Below are 16,612 nucleotides of genomic sequence, written 5' to 3'. Positions count from 1 at the left end.
ACCACCGCCACCTCCCTATTCGCCACCTACACAAGAGTCTTATCAACTTCCGCCGCCACTGCAACAAATAGAACGACAAAAATCTCAACCTGAATCTGAGACTTCCAAATTACCATCATATTCTGCAGAGATGTTTAATGAAAGATCTCGTGAACATCTTACCAACTTATCATTGGGTAGATTAATCACTATTGCTGTGGGATATAAATATAAAAACAAATATTTGAAACCTGAATATGTTGAAAGAGTAACACTTGAGGATTGGCCTGCTGCAGTATATTTTACCGCTAATGAATCACATATTAACCTAACCGATCCCGCTTACTTATCATTTATGCAAGGTGTCGAAGAAAGGCAGAGAACAGAGCAGCAACAATCTCAAGGAAAAGTACTCGGTGCTACTGGCAGTGGTTTGGGAAGTGGATTTATTGCCTGTCCGAACAATATCATCGATGACGTGCAACGATTAGAAGTTCTCATAGGAGGAAAACGAGCTGGAAATAACTCACCAGAAATAATTAATGAAGCAGCTGATATCTGTCGACGTTTATTTCAAGGCGGTATCATGGATACTAGTATCTACCGAGAACTTATTAATGAACTCGTTGATGACTATCATAGTGACTAGTTGTTAGATAAATGAATACTTAAATAAAAATGATCGTACACAATTCTCATCGTAGACCAGTTATGGTTAGGGTGGTAAATTCACGATTGCCAGCATACAAGATGACTTACGGAAATGGATTCGGTGATGTTGTTCGGGGTTTATTCGCAAGGATGGCCCCTAAACCAATGCCAATTGCAAAACAATTATCGATGAAAGCAATGGATATTATTCGTGATAAAGCTCCTGGTGCTATTGGTAACGTTGCCAGTAAAGCGTTCTTGGCAATCAAGGACAGACTAGCACGATTAATACGTAGACCACCACCACCAGTGAAATTGCCCAGTACTGAAATGATGCCCACAAATGTCAGTAAAGTAATAAATCAAGCCGCAAATCAAAAACTAGCAGCGCTGGTAAATCAAGGGGCTGAACAAATAAATACAAGTCTAGTGACGGGAAGTGGTCTTCGTTTTAGACGATAACAAATTATAATAAAATGTTTAAACGTGAATCCGACACAGCGTTTGATATAGACGAACCGGTTCTTAAAAATGAATCAGTGCGTGATTATCAGTATTATTCCTATGACGCACGAGAACCAAATCAACGAGGCGAATTGAATTACAAGTTCAAGATACAAGTAGATATTTCTTACCCGCTGAAGCATTTATTGAAGTAGCAGGTGAAATTATAAAAAACAGATGATACATTATACTTGGATGAGGTTAAAGTCGGTTTTGTCAATAACGGAATTATGGCCTTTTTTGAAAGCGCTGCGTATCTCATTGACATAAAAAAGATTGAGTCGATTGATAACAATGTTGATGTGGTACAACAATAATAGGTTTGGCAAGATATTTCGATGATTATACAAAATCAGCTGGTTCATCAATGATGTTTGCTAAGGACACTTCTGATCATCCTAACAGTGATCAGTACAATATTAGACGACCAAAAACTTTGCCAACAACGCTGACGCTGATGTGTGGCCGGTGGTTCCTGGTGCTAATACAGAACTTAATTTAGTTTTTAATACACGTAGATCAATGTTGAGCGTTGGTCGTAGAAAATTTTCTTGTGCAATTCCGCTGTCGCATATATTTGGATTTTGTAGAGATGCCCGAAAGGTAATTTTCGGAGCAAAACATACGGTTGTGCTTTTTAGAAAATCTGATGACAATGATGCTTTATGGCGGCCCATAGGTGACGCTGGTAAAGTAGTGCTGGAAAAACTATCACTGTGGATGCCGGTAATGACTCCGGCAATTGCTGAAGAATAGCGACTGCTTTCTTTTATGGATCAATGTGGTAAATTGTTGTTATCATGGCTTACAGTAACCACAGATAGTATTCAAAGTAATAATAATGGTTTATTTACATGGCATATAGCATCACAGCATAGGGTTTCTGCACCGCGACATATTTTCATTGCTCTTCAAGATGCTACACGAATAAACTCACAAACGCGGAGTCATATGATATTTGATCAACTCGGTGTCTCTGAAATTTCCTTAAGAATAAACGGACATCAAGAACCATCTGAGAATATACTGTTAGATTTTGCTAATAATCATGTTGCACGTGCATATCATCGTTTGACAAAATATCTAGCGCGTGATATAAATATCGATACTGGCTTGCAAATATCACAATTGGATTTTATGGCACATTATCCAGTTTGTTACTTTTCACTAGAGCATCTTGATTTAACTAGACAATCTGTCGTTGATGTGCACTTTCGAGCTAATGTGGCAAAAGGACCTATAGATAATTACAGAGCAATTGCTGTTAAACTCAGCGATAAAACAATATTACTTGAAGGTGTTAGTGGCCGATTGAGAGTCATTGATGCCCCAGTAGAAAACATGTAGACAATTAGATCAAGCGTTAACTAATAAAATGTCGTACAGTCACGTTAATGTCACTCTAACCCCGGGTCAGGCGAAAAAATTACAATCGAAAAAAGCAAACGAATGCGGGATAAAAATAAAATTAGCGTGAGATCAAACTGCTAGTGGTGGCCCAAACAAGTTATCGTTGACTAAAACCCAACTAAAACACTTCAGTAAAGCCATAGAAGCAAAAACAGGTGTTCAACTTGATCTTTCCCCAAGTGCCATCAAGGACATGGTTAAAACCGGTGGTATATTTACACTCCTCGCAGCAATACCAGCGCTGATAGCTGCTGCTGCTCCAGCTGTCGCAAAAGCAGCCGCGTTAGGTGCTGTTGGAACAGCTGCTGGAATGGCATTAAAAAAGCAACTGGAAAAGGATACAAAAAAAGGGAGCGGGTCTAAGACTTCCAGGAACTCCGCCCTCATGGTACGGAAAGGGTCTAAGACTTCCAGGAACTCCGCCCTCATGGTATCCCAAACGCCGTTGACGCCGATGTCAAATTTTGATTTACTCGATGCCGCTAAACAACTTAAAATAAAACATTTCAGAGGTGTTTTTATGAGAGATCAGTTACCGCGCGAACCGAATAATCCAGAAACTGGAATTATTAATCTCGATAACAGCGATGGTCCAGGAACTCATTGGGTTGCTTACGCGAAACATCCACGTGGAATTGTTTATTTCGATTCGTATGGGTTAGCACCGCCAGTTGAATTTCTAAAATACGCACAAAGCACTTCCACTCCCATTCCAGTTTGGTATTCAACGCTACCAACACAAACATTAACCGATCCACCAATATGTGGCCGTGAAGTATTAAATGTCCTTGACGCGATATCGAGATCAACCAAACCATCCCACAAAGTCATGCACGAGTATACCGCGGACCGATTTAACATTTTAAACAATCCCTAAAGAATAATGGTTGATATTTACGGAAGATCTCTCATCGAAACAAAGACCAAAAAAACCCGACGATATAGATTTATCAAAATATGCGACCAAAGATGAAATCGACAATCTTTTAACGTTATCCGGGATAGACCCAGATGAGGTTGTTATTTTTCAGGACCGATACGGAAAACTAAAAAACCAGCAATATCAAATGGAATGATATAGTTCGCAGGGTTCTTGGAGCTACCCCGGATAACATTCATGTGTTTACTGACAGCGGAAAAATCAGGGATTCAAGTATATCGTTTACAAGCATCAGAGATGAAATTGCAAAAAATGTGACCAATCGCGTGAAAAATACCGGTGACACAATGACAGGTGAACTCAGCATGAACAGAAATAAAATAGTGGCTTTAAAAGATCCAACATCCGACGAAGATGCAGCGACAAAAAGATACGTAGACGTTAACTACGGCGCCGTTGACTATAAATTATCCACGTTGCGGAACGAGTATGACGTTCACGTAAACGCGTTTGCAAGATTTCGCAGAAATTTTCAAAAAACCGATGAAGCAATAGATAAATTCTTCGGCACTCCGCTCACGGTTGACGCAAAACTTTCTGATATCGAAACTAACATTGACACAATCAAGAAAACACAAGAAGATATCGTAAGTGGGATTTCTGAGATTGTTAACAAAATTAATCTGATTAAAATCCCACCTGGAGTTACTCCCGGGCATATTACCAATATCGTATACACAGTATCATCCGGGTTCGCAACATGGTAAAAACAAAATAATGCTATCAAATATACCGCAACAGTCACTGGAGCGTACAGACTGTCTGTGTTCAGTGCTGCAAAATTTGAGATATTTACAACGTATCCCTGGCGACATTCCACATACAAGTTTTCCGGGGTTGTAACTATCATATTAAATAGCGGAACCGAAGAAAGGTTTATACTGGAAGCAGCCGATAAGACATTAAACGCAACATCTTACTGGTGGTGTTTGGAATTTGTAGCTGAAACACCTCAATTGGTTACTGCGTAAAATAAAAATGGTGTTGACAAAGTCAATGACAGCATCAACGACAACATTAGATGCGCAACAATATAGATACGATCAAGTACACGAATGGCAGTCAGAGTTAAAAACCATTATTGACGAGTATACGCTGAAAGTAAAAAAATACAAGCAGCGTGTAATCGTCCTGGATGCTATAGTATACTCGGTGTCCGCGTTAGTTGCATCCACCGGAGTAGTATTATCAGCGCTAACGCCAGTAACAACTGCAATCGCAGTAACAATATGCGTTTCATCATCAGCGGCCGCGGCTGGTGCTTTTAATATAATCACGAAAAAGATATCAACGTGCACGAGCACAAAATTGCACGACGCTGTCACGCGGCTAAACACAGCAACAGCAGCATACTCAAAATTATCGTCGCTGATATCATCAAGCCTCGATGATACAACAATATCAGATTCTGAATTCACGAACATGGCAAAGATGTACGAAGACTACAAACAAGTCCACCATTTGAAAACAACGAAAATGATAATGACGGAATTACTTCAACAGATAGCCGAAAATACAAGCCCCCAAGAGAACTTCAATGATAACAGTAAGCTCGACTAAACCAGAATTCAGTATTAATTTTCCAACTGCGATTCCGGTAAGTGAAATCGCACTAGCACAATTACGAGTATACCACAACTGGCCAAATATCAGATCAAAGTCATTTGGTGGATTGCCAGCAAATAATTCGTTTGTGTTTGCAAATAAAAATAAACAAGATGGTACACCCGACTGGAACGTTGTTGGAATACTAACCGGGTCTTATCAAATCGAAGAAATCAATGAGGAATTACAACGTCGAATAAAAAATATCACCGGGAAAGAATCTAAAATAGCAATAACCGCTCATGAACCAACATTGTCTTCTGCAATCGAGATAAACTCTCCTGGACTACGCCGTGGATATATATCAGAGTTCGATCAGAACAGTGTTGGGATGGCCTGAGATTCAGCCACCGACACCTCCACCGTTACCAGAGCCCAAAACGTCTGATTATTTCACGGACAATAAATCATACCACGGAATTTTACCATTATACGAGGAGAATTTAATTCAACTAAAAAGCGCAACGTTGGGTAGTATATTTGAATTTCACAGTAAGGATAATATTAAATGGTTTTTTACTTATGAACGAGATCTCCAAAGAGGAACAGCTAAATACATGACTATACGCCTAGATGAGATCAATGATTACTTCAAATTCATTGATCAAGAGCATAAAAGACAACTACGGCAACTACGGCAACTTTTCCAAGAACATCTTTTTGATATAACTTTACGCAGCAAAATTATTAAACAAACTGAGATATTAAATCAGCTCGATGGAATATTTTAACCAAAGATTAATTCAGGCGATAATCGATCATGTTGACGGCACATACAAATATAAGCAACAATTTTTAGACTTCTTTAGAATACCAGAGGCGAATCTACCGAATTTTAAACTTCCTTGGTATAACGCAACCGAGCTAAGAAAATCAGTCAATGATATCATCGATGAGTTCTTTCCTGATATACTCACTGAGTGGAGAAAAACACTGCCACCGGCAAATATCCTCCTGCACAATAATGACCCAGAAGGAACAGGACGACATGTATCCCCGGAAATCGTAAATATAACCCCTGTGGTCGCGGTCAGTCTTGTGTGTGATGTAATTGATGGCAGCTACAACACGGACACGACAGTATCAAATCAAGCACGGCAAGGATTTGTTCTTTATTCATTCACACCAAAAGATAAACCACCTGGATATCTGATTGTGCAGGAGCCGATCAATCCAGTCTATCTACGATGCCATAGTCCACTGTTATCAAGAATAAATTTCAAACTAACAGACCAGTCTGGCCACCTTCTGGATTTGAGAAATAAAACATTAAATATTAGTTTACTCGTAAAATCCTAGAGATTTTCGATCTTAAGGATCTCATTCAAGAAAACAGTATAAAAAATAATTCTCCTGACAGTCAAGGTGGATATTTTTTTTTACTGTCGTTCAGAATTATAAAAATTTTTTTTTATACTGAAAATCTGTCGATGCTCTCAATTCGGAAAGTATTTAGCTAGTAAAAATCATGGAAATCGTCGGATTTGCTAATTCGGAAAGTATTTAGCTAGTAATTATCATGGAAATCGACTGAAATTCACAAGCAAGTATAATAATTTTATTTTTATGCACGAGCAACAGTAAAAATATTTTATTTATATATATTTTGTGCACATCGACTGATTTGCTAAATCGAAAAGTATTTAGCTTGTCAAAATCATGGAAATCGACCGATTTGCTAATTCGGAAAGTATTTAGCTAGTAAAAGTCATGGAAATCCAGCAATTGTCAGTGAAAAAAATATTGAAATCAGTTTTTTACTTTCGATTTCGTTTCCACGTACCCACTTGATTTCCACGTACTTGCTTGATTTCATCAAGGAAATCAACTTTCGTTTTCGATCGCTTCACGATCTGACATAATTTTTCTTAATTGTCTCACACGAGAATTAATTATCTTTTTTGATTCATATTCAAGAGATAATTCCGACCTAATTTTTTCAATTGCAGAGACAACGAAACAAATTCCTTTATTCGCGTTTCTTCTACTGTGGTTAGTAATTGCCACATAGCCGTCTGAATTTTCTTTATAAATCTATATTGTGATGGTAGAATATACCGCCCTTCATGTCTAGCCTCTTGCAGTGTTTCAAAGTCAGAAATAATTTTTTCAGGATCTAGTTCATGGGATATATTTATGCCGTCATGTTCTAATTTTTTAATAGCAGCAATTACATCATTGATATTTTCGGAATTCATTATTTAGTATATTATACATACCAAATATTATATATTTATAAGAAAAATATTTAAATAGACCAAAAATAAACAGTAGCTATGATGAGCGGTTATCAGTCATGGATCCCTGCACTGGCCTGTGTGTCTTCCATGTGATCCTTTGTTTGAGACCTTTCTTATGGTCTTCTCGGCATCCCACGTAGCGGATTTAAAAATAACTCACTGTTGTGCAATGTGTAACCTTAGTTATTTTTCTATTTGTGAGTCAAAAACCATAAATATCTTTGTGTGTTATTAATTACGACCTAATTAATTACGACGTAGATAGTTAATTAGTTAATTACGACGTAGATAGTTAATTATGACTACAACTACGGAGAAAGCTACGTTACAGAATTATCTCCCTTGTTTCAGGTCGAAAAAGAAGTAGTATGTAAATAAAATTTTCTGACAACAAAATAAGTAGTTAGTGAATACTACATCTTAGCTCTCTCTTAATGATATTTGAAAATAATATTTTGGTTATATTTCTTTGAGAATGCGGATTTGTATATATTTTCTGCGACTTTTCGTACTGAGGGTATGCAAATATCAAAATATTTGCCAGCTGCACACATCGATTGAAATATTCTCTCTTCGCCAGTGTCTAAATTTATGGATATAACTGCTTTGCCGCTACAATCATTACAGCCAGTATTACCAGACAATTCTGACTTTGCGTGACAGCTCTCAGATTGGATAAAGAATTATCGGTTTTTTCACTATTGATGTGATTGATCACAAGACCGTCTTTGATCACTCCAAAGAAACATTCGAATACAAAACGATGACAGTAATATTTTTTCTTTCCAACACCAAACGTTAGATAGCCATGATTATTAGCAACAGCAACTGGTTTTTTCAGCCGACAATGTCTAACTATTCCATCACGAGACGCTTCATAATCCTTGATGATGGGATGTCTGACAAATTCTTGACTCATTTATACAATAATGTATTTGTTTAAATTATAATTTGTCTGAAAACTTATTTAAATAATCCTCTTCACACGCTATAACTCTACCCCTGATTTTGTCAGGGACAGAGTCGGGTTTCTTTTTATCATAATATATTTTGAGTTCCCTGTATCGCTTACCACCGCCACTTGCACACAACTGTGTCTTTCTCCGGACTCCGACACCACATCGTAAGCAGGGTATTGGTCCTAAGCTTCCATTACGAATACATTGTGAACGTTGCCCGCAGAATTCTCTTACACAGGATTTGCCACATGGAGTCACAGATCTTACCTTAAGCCATTTACATTGATTTCTTGTTTGAGAGATTGTATATATAATTTTTTTTATTTAAATGCTTGTCTTAATTATATATGGATGAGTTTGAGAGATTATCCAGAATCAAGCCCTGGAAAGCTTCTAGATTCGATCTTGACAGACTAACCCCTGACTCGCGGAGGCGAGCCCTGACTGATCTGATTGATATTATCAGGAATGCCAAAAATGAATTTCGTGCTGATGGAGCATCTCACGTGTGGTGTACATTTAAAATTGTACGTAACACCGAAGGTGTCGACTCTGTCATTGATGCTACAATGGACGATGCACGAGCGAAAACGAGTATCGATTACCTAAATCAGAAATATCATTTCAGAATAAAGTTTATTGTGCAGGCGGATTCCGATACGTGGATTATCCGTGACAAACGTGACCCTGTCCTTGCTAATGGAAAAACCGCTGTGTTAAGTAAAGATTCCAAACCAGGAATGTTAACTGGGATTGACAGACCATATTACGCTCGATCGTATCCTGTGACCGCGGTTGTTTATGGAATTTATCAGCTAAATGATAGTCCCAACATTAATGATCTTGCCCCTATGAGATTTTCAAAGCTGTTTATGTGTAGCCGAGCGTGTAATGGAATATTTTACAAATGCGAAGCGTGGAAATGGTTTAACTGATCTGCGACGTGAAAAAATAGCGAAGTGGGCTGAATCGGTTAAGGATGCAGGAGCGTCAATAAACGATGTCGCTGAGTTATCAAGTAAATTAAAATTTCCAATGGTAGTAAAAACGTTAACGGGGAGGTTTTATATGAATCAGCCAGTAAGTCAAAGGGAGCACCAATTGAAATTATTGACCATAACGCTCATGCTTGGACCAGTGCAGTAACAGTATTTCCACGGGATCGTGTTGTGAGATATTACTCGTCAGAGAACTCTTGGGGTGGAATGTTCGATGCTAATAACCGGATAAGTAAAAACGATCCCGTGTCAGTGTGGTTGTTTAAAAGTTCTGAAGATGGGGAGTATGATCAATTTGTAAGACCTAACGGTGAATTATATCGTAAAGAATCTCAGCATGAAGAAATGAGAAAACTCGCACAGAGATATTCAGAAAATACTGAGCAATTATTAACTAACTGTTTTACAGTTCCGTCAGTTGCTGCCCACGCCGCGAGAGAGAGAAATTCATGGAGACCAACACGCGCTGAGTTCCTTGAAGACGTACAGTTAAGTTGTATTGAATATGGACATGGCGGTTTGTGGAATACCGAATATAACCACAAGGATGTCATTTCCGTGGACATGGTCGCATATTATCCCGGAAGTTTTCTCGGAATGGGCGAGTGTAACGAATACTTTAAAAGATTTGGTCATCCTTGCCATGAGATGGCAAGAGTATCAATTAATGATCCATTACCCGATTTTGATCTGACAGGATTTGCTCGTGTAGTGTCGTTTGAATTCGCTGAAAATCTTCATGTTATTTGTTATGTTTGGTTTGGCAGACACTTCTCGGAGAAACCTTGGGCACCATTAGTGTTATTACGATATATGATCGACAGTAAAATATTGATATCGTTGGTTGTCAGTGAAGCAATTATATCATATCGGCAGCAGGCTTCGGTTTGGTTACCAACAACGGAGCGTATCAGTCTCGATGAAGTCATCGAAGAATATGAGCGGACATGTCCAAATACTCCTGTTGATGTCATTGTTAATGATGCTCCTAATATTCTTAAGATTAAACTCAGCAACAGTGAAAAAACAGCAAAGGATCTCGGTAGAAGAATAATCGGTAAATTTACTCAGGGTGGTGCATATGATCATAAACGGCATCACGCAAGATTGATTATGGATGATATTGAATTAGATTTTATAATTGCCGATGCTGCTGCGAGAAATATATTTTGTAATCGGGAAGACGCTTACTTGTCTGACGGAACACGGTTGGGCACAATTGTTAGTTACATTAATGGAGAATCACCTCAGTACACACATTTAAGATCTTCGATACTAGCTTATGTTTCTATAAATTTGCTATCGATGATAAATAGATTTCCTGACAATGCAGTTAGAGTTGCTACGGATTCATTTTATATCGATAAAAGATATTCAGAATTACTGGCTCGTTTCACAAGCAATGCTGAGTCATGGAGTTCGTGGAGAATAAGACAAGAAATGTTACATTGTTATTGTGAATCCGCTGATGTTGCGGTTAAAGATAGTTATTGCAAATCAGAATTATCAGAATTGTCGTTGGCGCCGTCTGTGTATGATCCAGTATCCAGACACAAAACCGTTTATTTTGAACGGGCCGGGAGGTTCTGGTAAGACAACTCGAGTGATCGAATGATTTCGACAGAATTCAGATATGATTGTGCTAACACCAACACACAGACATGCCATGAGATGAAACAACGAGGAGTCAATTCTTGTACTTATCACAGCTTTTTCAAGTACAGTGTTATCGACTAGCTGATACGCGACGGCAGAATATTGACGTTGATATATCAGGACAATCAGGGAAACAGAATCTTGTGTTGAATGATATTGTCGCAGTTGATGTCAGTGTTGCTGAAGATGCACTGCGCGTTGATAAATCCCCGTGGACGCTAGGATACGCAATGACGATACATTCATCTCAAGGACTGACTATCTCTGATACAGTTGTTTGGATCATTGATGATCGTATCGAGTGGTCAAACTTAGTTTACTTGGCTGTGTCCAGAGTCAGAAGAATATCTCAGCTGCGAAGAATTGTCTTGGACGAGTCAGTGATCGATGACAACGATAAATGTCAAGTCGATATAATAAGAAAGAAATTAGCCGGTTATAAGCAAAGTGACAGAAAAAATAATCGCGACTTTGATCTTGACGTTGAATTTATTAACGCGCTGAAACAACAGCAGAATAGTCACTGTGCAAGCTGTAATTGTGTAATGTTGTGGCAGTATTCGAGTAATAATCCAAGACAATTTACCGTAGACAGAAAAGATAATAGTCGCGGTCATACACGAGAAAATGTGATGCTGACCTGTCTTGAATGTAATCGACGTAGAGGCGCTAGTTAAGTGATCTGGGCGGTAATTGTGTGTCTTCGGGAATTACTTGTAATTGTTCGCGTGTAAATCCACGTTGAGGAGCAGTTAATCCAGCCTGTAAATTGCGGGTCTACCAGTAGATCTTACTATGTTAGATATCTTGCGTGTGGTAATGCTCCAGATAGGATCAGTCGCTCTTTTTTACCACCTTCAAGTTCACCGGGTTCATATAAATATCTCACAGTGTCATTGCCCAGCACTGGCTGTGTTGAAAAATCACGTCGTTGTACGGGTATGTTTTTTTTGGTAATTGCGTTAATAGGTTTCATGTTGGTTGTTCGAGTTATTTCATTATTTAATGCAGTTATCACACCTGGTAATCTTGCAACCCATTCGCGTGATCTCTTGTCCTGAATGAATTCCTTCGCGTACTGATATCCAAATAACCGCTCAGCAAGTGTTCGATTAAATCGTTCAACAATTGCCTGATCACGATGAATCTCAGTATGCCCTCGTCTGATGGTGACATTATGTTGCTTCATCAACGATGATACTGCGCCCTGAAATTCTTTGCCAGGATCAACTTGTAAAAGCTGTGGCCATTGTAGAGGTCCTCGTTGATAAATTCGTTTAAACGCAGAAGCTGCTTCAGTTGCTGTCTTTGGTGACAACGGTTCTGCTTCTTTATATCTGCTTGCAACATCAACTACAATTAGCACATACTTGTATGTTATCTGACGTCTTTGGATTTTAACGGTATCATGTGGCAAAAATAATATATCAGCTTGATGAACTTCATTAGGAACACTAACATCAAAATGTGCAAAGTGAATTTGCTTAGGCGGTGGTAGATAAATGTGCCATATTGCCTGTTTGGATAACCATTGTTTAGCAGTAACACGTGTAACTTTTGATGCGTCAGCGAGTTTACTAATTGCTGCGCTACCCCTCCAGTATCCTCTTGGGGAAAAATAAATCGATTGCATTTATAATTAATTACCAGCACCTAGCGCTAATTTACCTTTCATTGCGGATCTAACCAACCAATTAGGTAATGATTCTTTGAAAGATTTATTTGTAATAGAATTTGGCGCGTGAATTAATTCACATCTGCGATATGTCGCTGCTGCAGAGCCTTACTTCGGTAAGCTACATCATGAGCATGACACGCTTTATCAATAGCGTTTATCGGATACTCACCTGGTTTTGGTTGGTCTTGGTTGTCAAGTCTAATATCAAGTCGGGTTCCGGGTCCACAGTAATTATATTCTGGAAGATGTTTTACTCCTGGGTATTTGGCCCACGGAGTTTCAGGTAATTTTGTTAATTTTGCTGCAATATCACCTCCGTGTTGCTTTGTTTGTTTTGCTTGACTTTGGCTTTGACTTTGGCTTTGGCTTTGGCTTGCCACCTGACTGCGCGGAGATAAATTTAATTTTTTTTATACCGCATCGCTCATACTTACCCGTAACTTCTGATTTGTTTTTTTTTTGTTGTAATAGTTGTTAGATCACTTGTTGGGGTGCGCGCCCTGCTTTTCACGCAATATAAATCCATATTCTTTTTATATATATCATGAATGTAATTGATTTTTCTGCAACACGAAAACAAGAACCAGTCAGGCATCATCCTGCGCTACCAAATTCTGTTCGTATGATCATAATTGGACCATCTGGATCGGGTAAGACACAATTGCTTCTTAACCTGATAATGAGATGGCTCAAGTGGGATAAGTTGCATTTGGTAGCTCCGTCTGTAGATGACCAGCGGTGTTACGAAGTGTTAAAAGATTTTAATGAAAACGCAAGATCGTTAAATGAAAACGGCGTTGATGTTATCGAGTTTATAACTGATATCGATGAAGCGCCGAGTGTTGATGATCTTGATGGGTTTATTAATAATTTAGTAGTGTACGATGCTGTCATGCTGGACAAACAGTCCAATCCCGCCAGAATATTTTCCAGAGGCAGACACAAAAACACTGATGTGATTTATGTAACCCAGCGGTATACACAAATTCCTAAAGTGATCAGGGATAATTGTAATATTCTTGCTGTGTTTAACGGAGTCGACACACACACATTAAGAAGTATTCACCAAACTTGGTGTAGCGGCGATATGGATATAAATAAGTTTAGAAATTTATTTAGTCATGCCCAATTAACCCTGCACGGATTTATCACGATAAACTTACAGGATCCTCGAACACGATATCGAGTAGGTCTTGATACAATTTTTGGATAATAGCAGCAGGGAGGGCGCGCCTCCAAATTGTCACCGACACAATCGCGTATTTCCTTCGGGGTATCGCAAAGAAAAAAACTTATCAGCGATAATCGGGTAAGCCAATTTGTCAAAGACGGAGTTGTCTTACGCTGGATATCGCGGTCTTTTTGCGTGTTTTTTTTTCGCGATTCTCTAGGAAGGCTTAGTTTGCGAAAATACGGGTGACCCATTTAGAGGCTGTTCGCCCTCCCTGCTGCTAGCGCAGACTTAAATGACTCACTGAACATACTAATTCAGCTTGATAACTGAACTTGTGGAACACCATAATATTATATATTAGGTAAATTTAACTTTCTTAAAGTGCATAATCAAACTAAGATTTATCTATCCTCGATGCAAATTTATGTGTGAAGAAAACCATGTGAGCTGCGGCATGTTTGTTACCCGTACTGAACCTAACGAATCGAGTGCAACCTTTACTGTTTGCATGTATTAAACCTGAAATTGTATTAAAAAACAACACAAAAAACATTGACTAATTTAGTGTATAAAATGATAAGCCCTCGATGCTAGTTTGTTGTTGTTGTTATTTGTAACATAATTTTAGTTTTCATTAACAACCAATAATGGCACTCCAAATCCGAATATACTCTCTTTAATGTTCACTTATTTATATAAAGGTTCCTACTTCTCCACCCAGTTTGTAACGTGAGTCGTTCTATCGTCATGTTGAATGATACATAGGTAATGCATAAAACTGTGCAGATTAGCAGGACTATGTGTACTGTTTAGCAACGTGATGATAACAGTAAGGACCATGAGAGCAGCTTGATTGGTTAGAATCGATTGAACTACATCTGACATATGACATGTATTCAAGAATATTATGGCTAGGACATTCATCTGTATCGTGTTCTGTGGAGGTAAGACATTAATTGTATCAGTGGTCTAATACAAATTCTTACGATTGGTGCAGAGATAAGGTCTCAGCTGACCATTAACAGTTATAGTAAGACATGACTTGTAAAATCTGCACAAACCATGTTCACGAGACCACCAGAAACAGTTTGTTTTCTATATGAACATCACCAAACTAACTTTCCGTTTGAGAACATTCAAGGACCACGTCCTGTGAATATATCATATACTGTAGACGAGCTGAACAAACAAACATTTGCTTTGAATTTGCATTGAATTAGAGTAAACCAGGTTCAGTCTCTTGTAAAGTGTTTGGCAATAATTATAATACACAAGAAGAATTAATATTGATTAAGACAACTATAGCTGAATACAGGTCTTTCAACAAGTTTTGTATTTTACAATTATATGATAAAAGTAAAAGCATTTGTATGTCAGGGTTGTAATGGACATAAACCGTTAGAAGAGATCCACCTTGATTATCTACTTTACAAAAACAATTAGCTAGAGGAATGGATGAGTGATAACCTGTATTTTTAATTCTACTATAAAGTGCATCAGATCAAACATTTCTTACAGAGTCATGACATTTCACTTAATACTCATGTTGACCTTGTTTAATTTCATGAAATTGGTAATAAATTAACTCAAGTTAAACAGTTAGTCCTACCTATTGCATGAAAGTATAATACAGTTGCCGCACTATTTCTATGATGGTGGTATGTATGTATGTATGTATGTCTGTCTGTGTATGTGCGTGCGTGAGTGCGTGCGTGTGTGTATGTATGTATGTATGTGTGTTTGTATGCATGTATGAGATTGTATGTATGTATGTATGTATGTATGTATGTATGTATGTATGTAAACGTACTAACGAAGATATAAAATGGATTGATATATGTATCTATAGTGGTTAACAGGTACATAAATGAACAACATAACATACATTTCAGCATGTCAAAAGTCACGTATAAATGTAATAAAATATGCACAGATTATATCTGCATAAAATAATACATTCTGTATTGGGATGCTTTTAATATATTATTCCAGCTGGTTTTCTTTAATGAGATTTTAAATGTCGCACTGGAATTTGAATTACTTATCCTCGGCGGCGGCAAGAGATTCTGAAAGGCAGGTGTGATACAGTAAAAGAGCTTTAGAAATGGCTGGTTCTCTACATAGGTATCTGGAATTTTTTAGTTGTGGTTAGGAAATTAAGCTCACTGTTGGATAATCTTAGCTGCAGTTAGGTATAACATAGAAACAAATCGTTTAGAGCATTACATGTCATGATTCCTTATATATATATATATATATATATATATATATATATATATATATATATATATATATATATATATATATATATATATATATATATATATGACTCGTAATCAAAAGATTCAGAGTTCATTTGTACGCGAGGATAGGCCGGGTCGTTGTGCTTTTGCATGTCCTTAGAAAGGAGACTTGGCTCCCATTTCATCGGCATAATAAAATAAGAAAGTATGTTGAAAAAGAAGTGAAAACTCCATACGACCATTGGGCTAATAAACCACGATCCCTCCGATGTGGTATCTTTTCGGTCTGACAATATATCATCCTAAATACAGTTGTCTTATCGTTCTCATTTAAACAGACTGAAGTTAATTTTCTTTGCATGTTTATGCTGCTGAGAAAATAATCTCGAATACTATCCTCATAAATAAGTTGCAGAATTCTGTTTATAGATAATCTAATTTTAATATTTAAGAAAAGAAGTCCTTTCTGAAAGAAAAAACAACACAAAAAAACTGTGAAAATTAAATCCATATTTGTTCTGATTTGGACCGCTTTTCTCTGATAAGTTTTGATCATTTACTCCTACATTTAACCC

Source organism: Sinohyriopsis cumingii, unplaced genomic scaffold, assembly GCF_028554795.1.
Source record: "Sinohyriopsis cumingii isolate HCF-2022 unplaced genomic scaffold, ASM2855479v2 utg000741l, whole genome shotgun sequence".
In the NCBI taxonomy this organism is placed as follows: domain Eukaryota; kingdom Metazoa; phylum Mollusca; class Bivalvia; order Unionida; family Unionidae; genus Sinohyriopsis; species Sinohyriopsis cumingii.
Note: the sequence above shows the minus strand (reverse complement) of the source record.